The sequence below is a fragment of the Notamacropus eugenii genome, chromosome Y, assembly GCF_028372415.1.
Source record: "Notamacropus eugenii isolate mMacEug1 chromosome Y, mMacEug1.pri_v2, whole genome shotgun sequence".
In the NCBI taxonomy this organism is placed as follows: Eukaryota; Metazoa; Chordata; class Mammalia; order Diprotodontia; family Macropodidae; genus Notamacropus; species Notamacropus eugenii.
Genome location: NC_092880.1, coordinates 6,404,415 through 6,416,886, shown reverse-complemented (window position 1 = coordinate 6,416,886; position 12,472 = coordinate 6,404,415). Strand labels below are relative to the sequence as shown.

The 12,472-nt window shown below is 51.1% G+C and overlaps 1 pseudogene; it reads right to left on the bottom strand.

Moving 5' to 3' along the window:
* Window positions 1-543: 543 nt before the first annotated feature.
* Window positions 544-1,424, bottom strand: LOC140516617 (olfactory receptor 4C11-like; annotated as a pseudogene).
* Window positions 1,425-12,472: the final 11,048 nt, after the last annotated feature.

Sequence of the window (12,472 nt, the reverse complement as noted above, 5' to 3'; positions counted from 1 at the left end):
TCCAAAATAAAATCTCACAGAAAAAGAATACGCAAATTTCAGTGTCCAGAGCAAAAAGAAAACATATTTTTTTTAAAAAAATTTCATATATTGTAGAGAATCAGGCAGGATCCAGGAACATTTTGGGGGAGTCACACAATAAATTAAAGAGGAATGGTGGAATTTGATATCCAGCGTTTGCTTCATTATGCTAGAAAAGGTCCTCTTTCATGATTTTATTACCGTTTGTTCTATTTAAGAGACAAAATAAAATCCCCACATTAGTGCTTTTTTACCATTTGAAATAACGATAAAGCCAAAGCAAAAGACATTTTCAAATTTTCCATGTTAAAATGAATAACATTTTCAAAGGCATAAACACATTGAATTTCAAGTGAAAAGAAAATTATACGCACATATAATTATCAAAATTTTGTTAAAATTCATGGATCCAACTTAAGAGCTCCTGGACACTGTCACAATTGTTATCACATACCAATTTCAATTCATACTGTTTGGACCAAACGTCCTTGAAAACATAGAAAAATAATTTGTTTGAGCATATTATTTGTCACCTGAAGTCACTCGTGTGCTCCATAGCTTCTTCATGGCATTTTTTACTTCTGCATTTCTTAGAGTATAGATCAAAGGGTTGAGGGAGTTATAATGGTATAAAAAACAGTAACCAACTTATCAAGAGGGAAGATGGTTGGTGGGCGAGTGTACATGAATATGCAGGGACCAAAGATTATGATGACAACAAAGATATGGGAGATGCAAGTGGAGAGGGCTATGTGCTTCCCCTCTGCACTATGATTTCTCAGGGAGTGCAGTATCATTGTGTAAGATACCATCAGCAAAACAAAGTTTATTGAGCATATGGCTCCACTATTGGAGACTACAAAAAGGTTTAAAACATATTTATCCATTCACCCCAGTCTCAACAAAGGTTGCAAATCACAGATATAGTGGTCAATAACATTGGGACCACAGAAGGACACATTCAAGAGAAGGATTATCTGGGCAATAGAATGCAGTAATCTATGCCAACAGAATCAGTATTCCACACACTCTGCAGTTCATGATGACTGAGTAGCGTAGAGGTTTACAGATGGCCACAAAGCAGTCATAGGCCATTAAAATGAGAACACTTCTATGCAGCCAAAGAAATGCATGGCAAATACCTGGGTCAGGCACTCATCAAAAGAAATAGTATTCTTGTGAGAGAGGTTGTGCACAAAGAGTTTGGGAGCCGAGGTGGTAGAGAAACAAGAATCTGCAAAGGGCATGTAGGTTAAGAAAGAGTACATAAGAGATCCAAGGGTAGGAGTGGTCTTGATTGTCACAACTATTAATAGGTTTCCCACCACAGTGGCAGTGTAGAACAAGAAGAAAATGGCATATACTATTTTCTGCTTCTCTGGGTTCTGAGTGAGTCCAAGAAGAATGAATTAAACATCGTTGTTTCACATTTCTAGGAATCCAGTGGGAAGGAACAGGTGGGAACTAGTTAATATAAGAAAGGAATAAAGAAAACTTAATAGAGCAGAATTGGAGAGGTCTTCATAAAACAAACACTGCATGACTCTCTAAATTTAAGCTTCTGTTATTTCGATTTTCAAAGCCTTAGATCAGGAGCTTTTAGGAGAAAGTATTCCTATAATCTGCTCCAACTCATCTAACGCAACTCTTGATCATGGGATATGTTTCTGTGTGTGTGTGGTGGTGTCTCTGTGTGTGTGCGCGAGTCTCTGTGTGTGTGTGAGAGAGGGGGGTGGAAGGAGGGAGGGAGGGAGGGAGAGTTACAATGACCTTCTCCTTTCCCCTTCCAAGGTAATTGATAAGCCTCGATGGGAGGGACAGCGGCAGCACCCTAGAGGCTGAGGAGTATGGGCAGAGCCCCCAAAGACTTGGTCCCAGGGAAGTGGCTTGAGTGATCCTCAGTGTGAATCAAAGTCCTGGGAGCCGTCATACTCCAACTTTTGGAGCACATCCGAGAAATATTGGTTCCATTTCCTCGGTATCATGACACTTCTTTCCACATCAGGAAAACTACCATATTCGCCATCACACCCCCTGCTGCTCTCTGTGTCCCTGCTTCCTTCTTCCTGCTAAGGGGAGTCGTCACGCCAGCGATTTTCACTGTTTTCTCTTCATCATCAAACTGATCTTCTTCCATTTCCTGTACTTGATCCTCTGTTTCCACCTCGCCCTTCTGACTTTAGGGCTGTCCCGAGAGTTGGCCTTGAGTCGATCTGGGAAGAGAAATGTCCAGGTCGTTCAGGTCATAAACATAGTCTTCTTCGTTGTCTAGGTGCTCTGCTCCTTTTCCATCCTGGCAGATAGCCTGTGGCTCACGGATCCCCCTTAGTGTTTTAGAGATGATCACATGTGGATGAGATTTCTCAGAGCAGGGAGAAGGAATGGGGAGGGTATCTTTCTCAGCAGCATGGTCACGCCTGATATCACAGACTTAGAATTATTGCGCAGATGATGACGTGCCTCCTCTCTGGGACGTTTGTGTGGCAGCCTGAGAGTCTGGCTGGTCTGTGTGAGGCCTGGCGGCAGCGGTCACAGCTGCCAGGGCTGCTTCTCCTTGCGCACAGGCGGCCCGGAATTTGGAGAGCAGGCCACAGCGGTCATTCTACCGTCTCAGCAGCTGTGCCATAAGGAGGTGGTCACGGATGCTCTGATGGCATTCCAGAGAAGGAGTCAGGGCTCTGGTGGCCTTCTCTCTGCTCGTGCCCATGACTCCACCCACCTTGGCAGCAGAAGCTCTGCGTGGGCAGGGCCAACCTGGCTCCTCCCTACATCTCATCTCTCCACCCTAACAGGTCTTTTTGACTCCTCTCACTGCCTCCTTCCCCTTTCCCCATTACCACAGTCCTTGGAGTTGACTTACTCTCCTTTTGCTCAGGAAAGGCCCCTTCTTGCCGGGTGTCCATCGTTATTGCTCGGGGAAGATGTCAAGCAGATGTACTCTTGGTCACACTTCGGTGACTTCCGCCACTGGACCGGGAATCCAAAGGGTGGGCGTACATGGCACCGCGTTCGCTCTTTCCCATAGACGATCGTGTGGGCGAGTCGCTCCCTTGTCAGAGCCTCGCTATCCTTTGGATGGCAACGCCAGGCCTCAATCAACCCAGGACTTCTTAAGCTGCAATGCCACACGTCCGCGGCGGGCAGAATTGGATTCCTGGGCTGTGTGAAAGTGCAGCTTTCTGAATGCATCTTGACTTTGTCTAAAACCTAAATGAACCTTTGCCTTGCGTTCAAAGATTTCACAAAATATGGACTGGATGTGATGGCCATGGACTTTCCCCGACAGGCAAACGGGAGCAGGACACAAAAATGGGAAAGGATGCTGGAGTCAACCCATTTCTCCAGTTGTGCCAGGTCGAGGGAATACGTTCCAAGTCAAGGACTCTCCCAGAGCAGGATGGAAGCATCTGAGCAAGACTTTCCTTGACGGAAGGGATGTGGGGGAGGACAAGCACGTCAGTCAGGATGTGTCCCTGTTCCTTGACTTCCAGAAGACCCTGCAGGAAAGGAGTCTGTGTGTGGCATCATTCCATTTGGGCGTCCCTTTGCATAGTGCGGAAAAAGGTCCACATCCGGAAAAGGCGTGCTGGATGCCAAGCCTATTTCTGACGTCCCGAGGAGGAAACCATTTCCAGATGGCAAGGCTGTCAGAATCCTTCCATCTTCAGAAGAGAAAGGGAGGTTCCCACTTCTGCTGACTGAATCTTGACACATGCCCAAGTGGCACTTGACCTTATCTCTCACCTGCACTTCCCAATGCTGTTTGCCTGAGGTGAGGGTCTGGGTGCCCGAAATTCAGCCAGAACACAGTCCGATCGATCTTTGTGGTCAGGCAGGCCCTGAGGGACACTTCCATACTGGACGCTCTTGACATCTGCAGGCAGGATGAGGTGAGCATTGACTGATTGAGAATCAAGAGTTCTATCCCTGGGCAATCCCCGGCGCTCTTCTTTCTGGCCTGTGATGGGGACGGGGGCTCAGGCAGGGGAAGCCAGCTCTGCCTCTCGAAGCACTGAGTCCTCTCTCCTCTTCAAAGTAGGCGCCATGGCCTGGAGTGTTGGCAAGGGCACCTTGTCCAAATTCTCCTCTGCTTCTCCTGTCTTTCCGTGTTCCAAGACGATTTCCCTCTAGTCACTGGATCCAACTCACGGGAATTCCTCAGTTGACGTCCATACGCGGCTCCCTTGGCATTTCTGTCAAAGGATTCCCAGCTCTGCACGCGGGATCAAAGGAAGGCCACGGATGGGAAATGGCAGCAGAATAGCGGCACGGATTCCTTTCACCAAACCACCTTCCTGAACACGTCCCCATTCTCTTTCTGCGTCTAATTCTCTTCCTGCGTCTACAAGGTGTATTCAGTCAGTCCAGGCTTTGGCATTGAGGACTTCTCTAGCACTAGGGGCTTCCACAGAAATGCCTCACTCAGCAGCATGAAGCAGGACTTCCCTTCAGCAAGAGGACAGAAATTGGGGAGGACCAAACCTTCCACCTGAAGCACATTAGCAGAATTTTTCTTTCTGTAATAGCTTCAAAAGGCTCCCTTTCCTCACCAGGATGGAAGATTAGGAATTCGCTGCATTGGACATGGAGAGTCAATTCTTCACCTGGGAGGGGAAAATCGTTGAGATTCCACTACGGGCTGAAGGAAATTTTCGGGAAAGGAGAAGAGCTTCTGACAGCGTCAGGGCAAAAGGGATTGTCTCCTGATACGAGTGCGCGCCAGTGCCGTTTGAGGCACAGGACCTCGGATTTCTTGAAGCTATTTCTTTCTTTACCCAGCTGTTTGTGTATTTCTTTGTTTATTTGATCTTTTATTAAAATGTTTTTTAAATATTTCATTTATTTTGATTTGAGATGATTTACCTTATTTTTTTTTTTTTGGTAATTTAGTCGATGAAAATTTATTTATGTATTCCTTTCCCCTGTAGCCCCCAATTCTCCAGAGGCCAGAATTGCACCTGAGGGCCGAACATCCACACATGCTTTCTTCTTCTCCATTCCCCTCCCAAGGTAATTGATAAGACTCGATGTCAGGGGCAGCGGCAGCAGCCTAGAGGCTGAGGTGTATGGGCAGAGCCCCCAAAGCCTTGGTCCCAGGGAAGTGGCTTGAGTGATCCTCAGTGTGAATCGAAGTCCTGGGAGCCGTTCTACTCCAACTCTTGGAGCACATCCGAGGAATATTGGTTCCATTTCCTCGGTCTAATGCCACTTCTTTCCTCATGAGGAAAACTACCATAGTCGCCATCACACCCCCTGCTGCTCTCTGTGTCCCTGCTTCCTTCTTCCTGCTCAGGGGAGTCGTCACGCCAGCGATTTTCACTGTTTTCATCTTCCTCATCATCCTGATCTTCTTCCATTTCCTGTGCTGGATCATGTGCTTCCGCCTCGCACTTCTGACTCTAGGGCTGTCCCAAGAGTTCGCCGTGAGTCGATCTGGGAACAGCCATGTCCAGGTCCTTCAGGGCCTAAACATAGTCTTCTTCTTCATTGTCTAGGTGCTCTGCTACTTTTCCATCCTGGCAGATGGCCTGTGGCTCACGGATCCCCCTTAGTGATTTAGAGATGATCACCTGTGGATGAGAATCGTCGGGGCAGGGAGAAGGAATGGAGAGGGTGTGTTTCTGAGCAACCTGGTTATGCCTGATATCACAGAGTTGGAATTGTTGCGCAGATGATGACGTGCCTCCTGTCTGTGACGTTCGTGTGGCAGCCTGAGAGTCTGGCTCGTCTGTATGAGGCCTGGCGGCAGCGGCCACAGCTGGCAGGGCTGCTTCTCCTTGCGCACAGGTGGCCTGGCGTTGGGAGAGCAGGCCACGGCGGTCCTCGTGCCGTGTCAGCAGCTTTGCCGTGAGGAGGTCGTCACGGATGCTGTGATGGCTTTCCAGAGAAGGAGTCAGGGCTCTGGTGGCCTTCTCTCTGCTCATGCCTTTTCTGACATGCTTCTGAACAGGCTCATCCCGGGAGCGTCCCGTGGCTGCCAGCTTCAAGACGTTGTCCTGCAGGGAGCCCGCCGCCGCCCCCTGCGCCCCTCCTGGGACGCCCCGATTCCTGTACCTTTCCACGCCCGCATCAGCTCCTCGTCACTATCCGCGCCACGATTCCATCTCCGCCAAGGCACCTTGGGCGCCACACCCGCCTTCCTGCTCTTGGCACTCTTCCCTTACACTTCCAAAGCCATTGGTGGCCCATCATGTGTCTCCTGGGGCAGCTTGGCCTTGCTCTCCTTCAGCTTGACACGATTGGCTCTGGATTCCTCCTTCAGTCTTTGCCAAGAGAGCTATTCTTCATCCTTTGGGATCTGGAGCATTTCCCCCATTCAGAAAGAGTGGAGTGCATCGCAATGTCCTCATCCTCCTGAAGGAGGCTCTCTCTTTCTCTCACTTGGCCCGAAGCCCTTTCCAATTCCTCTCCTTTGGTCGCTAAGGCAGTGCGAGCCTCCTGAAGCTTGGCCTTGCCCTTGCCACGGGCTGTTTCCAAGGGAAGCGCTTGGTGATCCTTGTGTTCTGGGCGTGATAAAGAGGAATCAGTGAGGACCCTCTGGTGTTCCTCACACAACTTCTCTTTTGCCCGTCTTCCCCACAGCTAGTGAGACTCACCATGCTGTGGCGCAAATGACGTCTGAGCACTGGACTAGTGAGGGCGAGATCTGGCAGGTTCCCGTTGGGCCCCAAATCGCAGACTTGGCAACGCCCTCGGCAGTGCGGACAAGTCACGCTTTCATTGGCCCCCTCCCTGCCCTGGAGAAGAAACAATGCCCAAAAGCTGTGGCCACATGGAACAGTCACTGGGTCAGGGCAGTAGCCCAGGCATATGGAGCAAGTGAGCTCTGCCTTCAGATTTTCAAGTAGGGCTCTTGAGTCCATCTTCTTAGGATTCGGATTCCTTCCTTCCCAGAGCTCCCACTCAGGACAGAACAGAGAAGGCTAGCCCTTCTGCTAGAGCTCTGCCACCAACTGATACTGCCCCGGAGCTGGGGAGTTCTTGGTAGGAGGCCTCCCCTGCTTAGCCCGGCCCCTGACTCCACCCACCATCGCAGCAGAAGCTCTGCGTGGGCAGGCCCAACCTGGCTCCTCCCTACATCTCATCTCTCCACCCTAACAGGTCATTTGGACTCCTCTCACTGCCTCCTTCCCCTTTCCCCAATACCACAGTCCTTGGAGTTGACTTACTCTCCTTTTGCTCAGGAAAGGCCCCTTCTTGCCGGGTGTCCATCGTTATTGCTCAGGGAAGATGTCAAGCAGATGTACTCTTGGTCACACTTCGGTGACTTCCGCCACTGGACAGGGAATCCAAAGGGTGGGCATACATGGCACCGCGTTCGCTCTTTCCTGTAGACGATCGTGTGGGCGAGTCGCTCCCTTGTCAGAGCCTCGCTATCCTTTACATGGCAACGCCGGGCCTCAATCAACCCAGGACTTCTTAAGCTGCAATGCCACAAGTCCGCGGGGGGCACAATTGGATTCCTGGGCTGTGTGAAAGTGCAGCTTTCTGAATGCATCTTGACTTTGTCTAAAACCTCAATGAACCTTTGCCTTGCCTTCAAAGACTTCACCAAATATGGACTGGATCTGATGGCCATGGACTTTCCCCGACAGGCAAACGGGACCAGGACACAAAAATGGGAAAGGATGCTGGAGTCAACCCCTTTCTCCACTTGTGCCAGCTCGAGGGAATACGTTCCACGTCAAGGACTCTCCCAGAGCAGGATGGAAGCATCTGAGCAAGACTTTCTTTGACGGAAGGGATGTGGGGGAGGAGAAGCACGTCGGTCAGGATGTGTCCCTGTTGCTTGACTTCCAGAAGACCCTGCAGGAAAGGAGTCTGTCTGTGGCATCATTCCATTTGGGCGTCCCTTTGCATAGTGCGGAAAAAGGTCCACATCTGGCAAAGGCGTGCTGGATGCCAAGCCTATTTCTGACCTCCCGAGGAGGAAACCATTTCCAGATGGCAAGGCTGTCAGAAGCCTTCCATCTTCACAAGAGAAAGGGAGGTTCCCACTTCTGCTGACTGAATCTTGACACATGCCCAAGTGGCACTTGAGCTTATCTCTCACCTGCACTTCCCAATGCTGTTTGCCTGAGGTGAGGGTCTGGTTGCCCGAAATTCAGCCAGAACACAGTCCAATCGATCTTTGTGGTCATTCAGGCCCTGAGGGACACTTCCATACTGGACGCTCTTGACATCTGCAGGCAGGATGAGGTGAGCATTGACTGATTGAGAATCAAGAGTTCTATCCCTGGGCAATCCCCGGCGCTCTTCTTTCTGGCCTGTGATGGGGACGGGGGCTCAGGCAGGGGAAGCCAGCTCTGCCTCTCGAAGCACTGAGTCCTCTCTCCTCTTCAAAGTAGGCGCCATGGCCTGGAGTGTTGGCAAGGGCACCTTGTCCAAATTCTCCTCTGCTTCTCCTGTCTTTCCGTGTTCCAAGACGATTTCCCTCTAGTCACTGGATCCAACTCACGGGAATTCCTCAGTTGACGTCCATACGCGGCTCCCTTGGCATTTCTGTCAAAGGATTCCCAGCTCTGCACGCGGGATCAAAGGAAGGCCACGGATGGGAAATGGCAGCAGAATAGCGGCACGGATTCCTTTCACCAAACCACCTTCCTGAACACGTCCCCATTCTCTTTCTGCGTCTAATTCTCTTCCTGCGTCTACAAGGTGTATTCAGTCAGTCCAGGCTTTGGCATTGAGGACTTCTCTAGCACTAGGGGCTTCCACAGAAATGCCTCACTCAGCAGCATGAAGCAGGACTTCCCTTCAGCAAGAGGACAGAAATTGGGGAGGACCAAACCTTCCACCTGAAGCACATTAGCAGAATTTTTCTTTCTGTAATAGCTTCAAAAGGCTCCCTTTCCTCACCAGGATGGAAGATTAGGAATTCGCTGCATTGGACATGGAGAGTCAATTCTTCACCTGGGAGGGGAAAATCGTTGAGATTCCACTACGGGCTGAAGGAAATTTTCGGGAAAGGAGAAGAGCTTCTGACAGCGTCAGGGCAAAAGGGATTGTCTCCTGATACGAGTGCGCGCCAGTGCCGTTTGAGGCACAGGACCTCGGATTTCTTGAAGCTATTTCTTTCTTTACCCAGCTGTTTGTGTGTTTCTTTGTTTATTTGATCTTTGATTAAAATGTTTTTTAAATATTTCATTTATTTTGATTTGAGATGATTTACCTTATTTTTTTTTTTTTGGTAATTTAGTCGATGAAAATTTATTTATGTATTCCTTTCCCCTGTAGCCCCCAATTCTCCAGAGGCCAGAATTGCACCTGAGGGCCGAACATCCACACATGCTTTCTTCTTCTCCATTCCCCTCCCAAGGTAATTGATAAGACTCGATGTCAGGGGCAGCGGCAGCAGCCTAGAGGCTGAGGTGTATGGGCAGAGCCCCCAAAGCCTTGGTCCCAGGGAAGTGGCTTGAGTGATCCTCAGTGTGAATCGAAGTCCTGGGAGCCGTTCTACTCCAACTCTTGGAGCACATCCGAGGAATATTGGTTCCATTTCCTCGGTCTAATGCCACTTCTTTCCTCATGAGGAAAACTACCATAGTCGCCATCACACCCCCTGCTGCTCTCTGTGTCCCTGCTTCCTTCTTCCTGCTCAGGGGAGTCGTCACGCCAGCGATTTTCACTGTTTTCATCTTCCTCATCATCCTGATCTTCTTCCATTTCCTGTGCTGGATCATGTGCTTCCGCCTCGCACTTCTGACTCTAGGGCTGTCCCAAGAGTTCGCCGTGAGTCGATCTGGGAACAGCCATGTCCAGGTCCTTCAGGGCCTAAACATAGTCTTCTTCTTCATTGTCTAGGTGCTCTGCTACTTTTCCATCCTGGCAGATGGCCTGTGGCTCACGGATCCCCCTTAGTGATTTAGAGATGATCACCTGTGGATGAGAATCGTCGGGGCAGGGAGAAGGAATGGAGAGGGTGTGTTTCTGAGCAACCTGGTTATGCCTGATATCACAGAGTTGGAATTGTTGCGCAGATGATGACGTGCCTCCTGTCTGTGACGTTCGTGTGGCAGCCTGAGAGTCTGGCTCGTCTGTATGAGGCCTGGCGGCAGCGGCCACAGCTGGCAGGGCTGCTTCTCCTTGCGCACAGGTGGCCTGGCGTTGGGAGAGCAGGCCACGGCGGTCCTCGTGCCGTGTCAGCAGCTTTGCCGTGAGGAGGTCGTCACGGATGCTGTGATGGCTTTCCAGAGAAGGAGTCAGGGCTCTGGTGGCCTTCTCTCTGCTCATGCCTTTTCTGACATGCTTCTGAACAGGCTCATCCCGGGAGCGTCCCGTGGCTGCCAGCTTCAAGACGTTGTCCTGCAGGGAGCCCGCCGCCGCCCCCTGCGCCCCTCCTGGGACGCCCCGATCCCTGTACCTTTCCACGCCCGCATCAGCTCCTCGTCACTATCCGCGCCACGATTCCATCTCCGCCAAGGCACCTTGGGCGCCACACCCGCCTTCCTGCTCTTGGCACTCTTCCCTTACACTTCCAAAGCCATTGGTGGCCCATCATGTGTCTCCTGGGGCAGCTTGGCCTTGCTCTCCTTCAGCTTGACACGATTGGCTCTGGATTCCTCCTTCAGTCTTTGCCAAGAGAGCTATTCTTCATCCTTTGGGATCTGGAGCATTTCCCCCATTCAGAAAGAGTGGAGTGCATCGCAATGTCCTCATCCTCCTGAAGGAGGCTCTCTCTTTCTCTCACTTGGCCCGAAGCCCTTTCCAATTCCTCTCCTTTGGTCGCTAAGGCAGTGCGAGCCTCCTGAAGCTTGGCCTTGCCCTTGCCACGGGCTGTTTCCAAGGGAAGCGCTTGGTGATCCTTGTGTTCTGGGCGTGATAAAGAGGAATCAGTGAGGACCCTCTGGTGTTCCTCACACAACTTCTCTTTTGCCCGTCTTCCCCACAGCTAGTGAGACTCACCATGCTGTGGCGCAAATGACGTCTGAGCACTGGACTAGTGAGGGCGAGATCTGGCAGGTTCCCGTTGGGCCCCAAATCGCAGACTTGGCAACGCCCTCGGCAGTGCGGACAAGTCACGCTTTCATTGGCCCCCTCCCTGCCCTGGAGAAGAAACAATGCCCAAAAGCTGTGGCCACATGGAACAGTCACTGGGTCAGGGCAGTAGCCCAGGCATATGGAGCAAGTGAGCTCTGCCTTCAGATTTTCAAGTAGGGCTCTTGAGTCCATCTTCTTAGGATTCGGATTCCTTCCTTCCCAGAGCTCCCACTCAGGACAGAACAGAGAAGGCTAGCCCTTCTGCTAGAGCTCTGCCACCAACTGATACTGCCCCGGAGCTGGGGAGTTCTTGGTAGGAGGCCTCCCCTGCTTAGCCCGGCCCCTGACTCCACCCACCATCGCAGCAGAAGCTCTGCGTGGGCAGGCCCAACCTGGCTCCTCCCTACATCTCATCTCTCCACCCTAACAGGTCATTTGGACTCCTCTCACTGCCTCCTTCCCCTTTCCCCAATACCACAGTCCTTGGAGTTGACTTACTCTCCTTTTGCTCAGGAAAGGCCCCTTCTTGCCGGGTGTCCATCGTTATTGCTCAGGGAAGATGTCAAGCAGATGTACTCTTGGTCACACTTCGGTGACTTCCGCCACTGGACAGGGAATCCAAAGGGTGGGCATACATGGCACCGCGTTCGCTCTTTCCTGTAGACGATCGTGTGGGCGAGTCGCTCCCTTGTCAGAGCCTCGCTATCCTTTACATGGCAACGCCGGGCCTCAATCAACCCAGGACTTCTTAAGCTGCAATGCCACAAGTCCGCGGGGGGCACAATTGGATTCCTGGGCTGTGTGAAAGTGCAGCTTTCTGAATGCATCTTGACTTTGTCTAAAACCTCAATGAACCTTTGCCTTGCCTTCAAAGACTTCACCAAATATGGACTGGATCTGATGGCCATGGACTTTCCCCGACAGGCAAACGGGACCAGGACACAAAAATGGGAAAGGATGCTGGAGTCAACCCCTTTCTCCACTTGTGCCAGCTCGAGGGAATACGTTCCACGTCAAGGACTCTCCCAGAGCAGGATGGAAGCATCTGAGCAAGACTTTCTTTGACGGAAGGGATGTGGGGGAGGAGAAGCACGTCGGTCAGGATGTGTCCCTGTTGCTTGACTTCCAGAAGACCCTGCAGGAAAGGAGTCTGTCTGTGGCATCATTCCATTTGGGCGTCCCTTTGCATAGTGCGGAAAAAGGTCCACATCTGGCAAAGGCGTGCTGGATGCCAAGCCTATTTCTGACCTCCCGAGGAGGAAACCATTTCCAGATGGCAAGGCTGTCAGAAGCCTTCCATCTTCACAAGAGAAAGGGAGGTTCCCACTTCTGCTGACTGAATCTTGACACATGCCCAAGTGGCACTTGAGCTTATCTCTCACCTGCACTTCCCAATGCTGTTTGCCTGAGGTGAGGGTCTGGTTGCCCGAAATTCAGCCAGAACACAGTCCAATCGATCTTTGTGGTCATT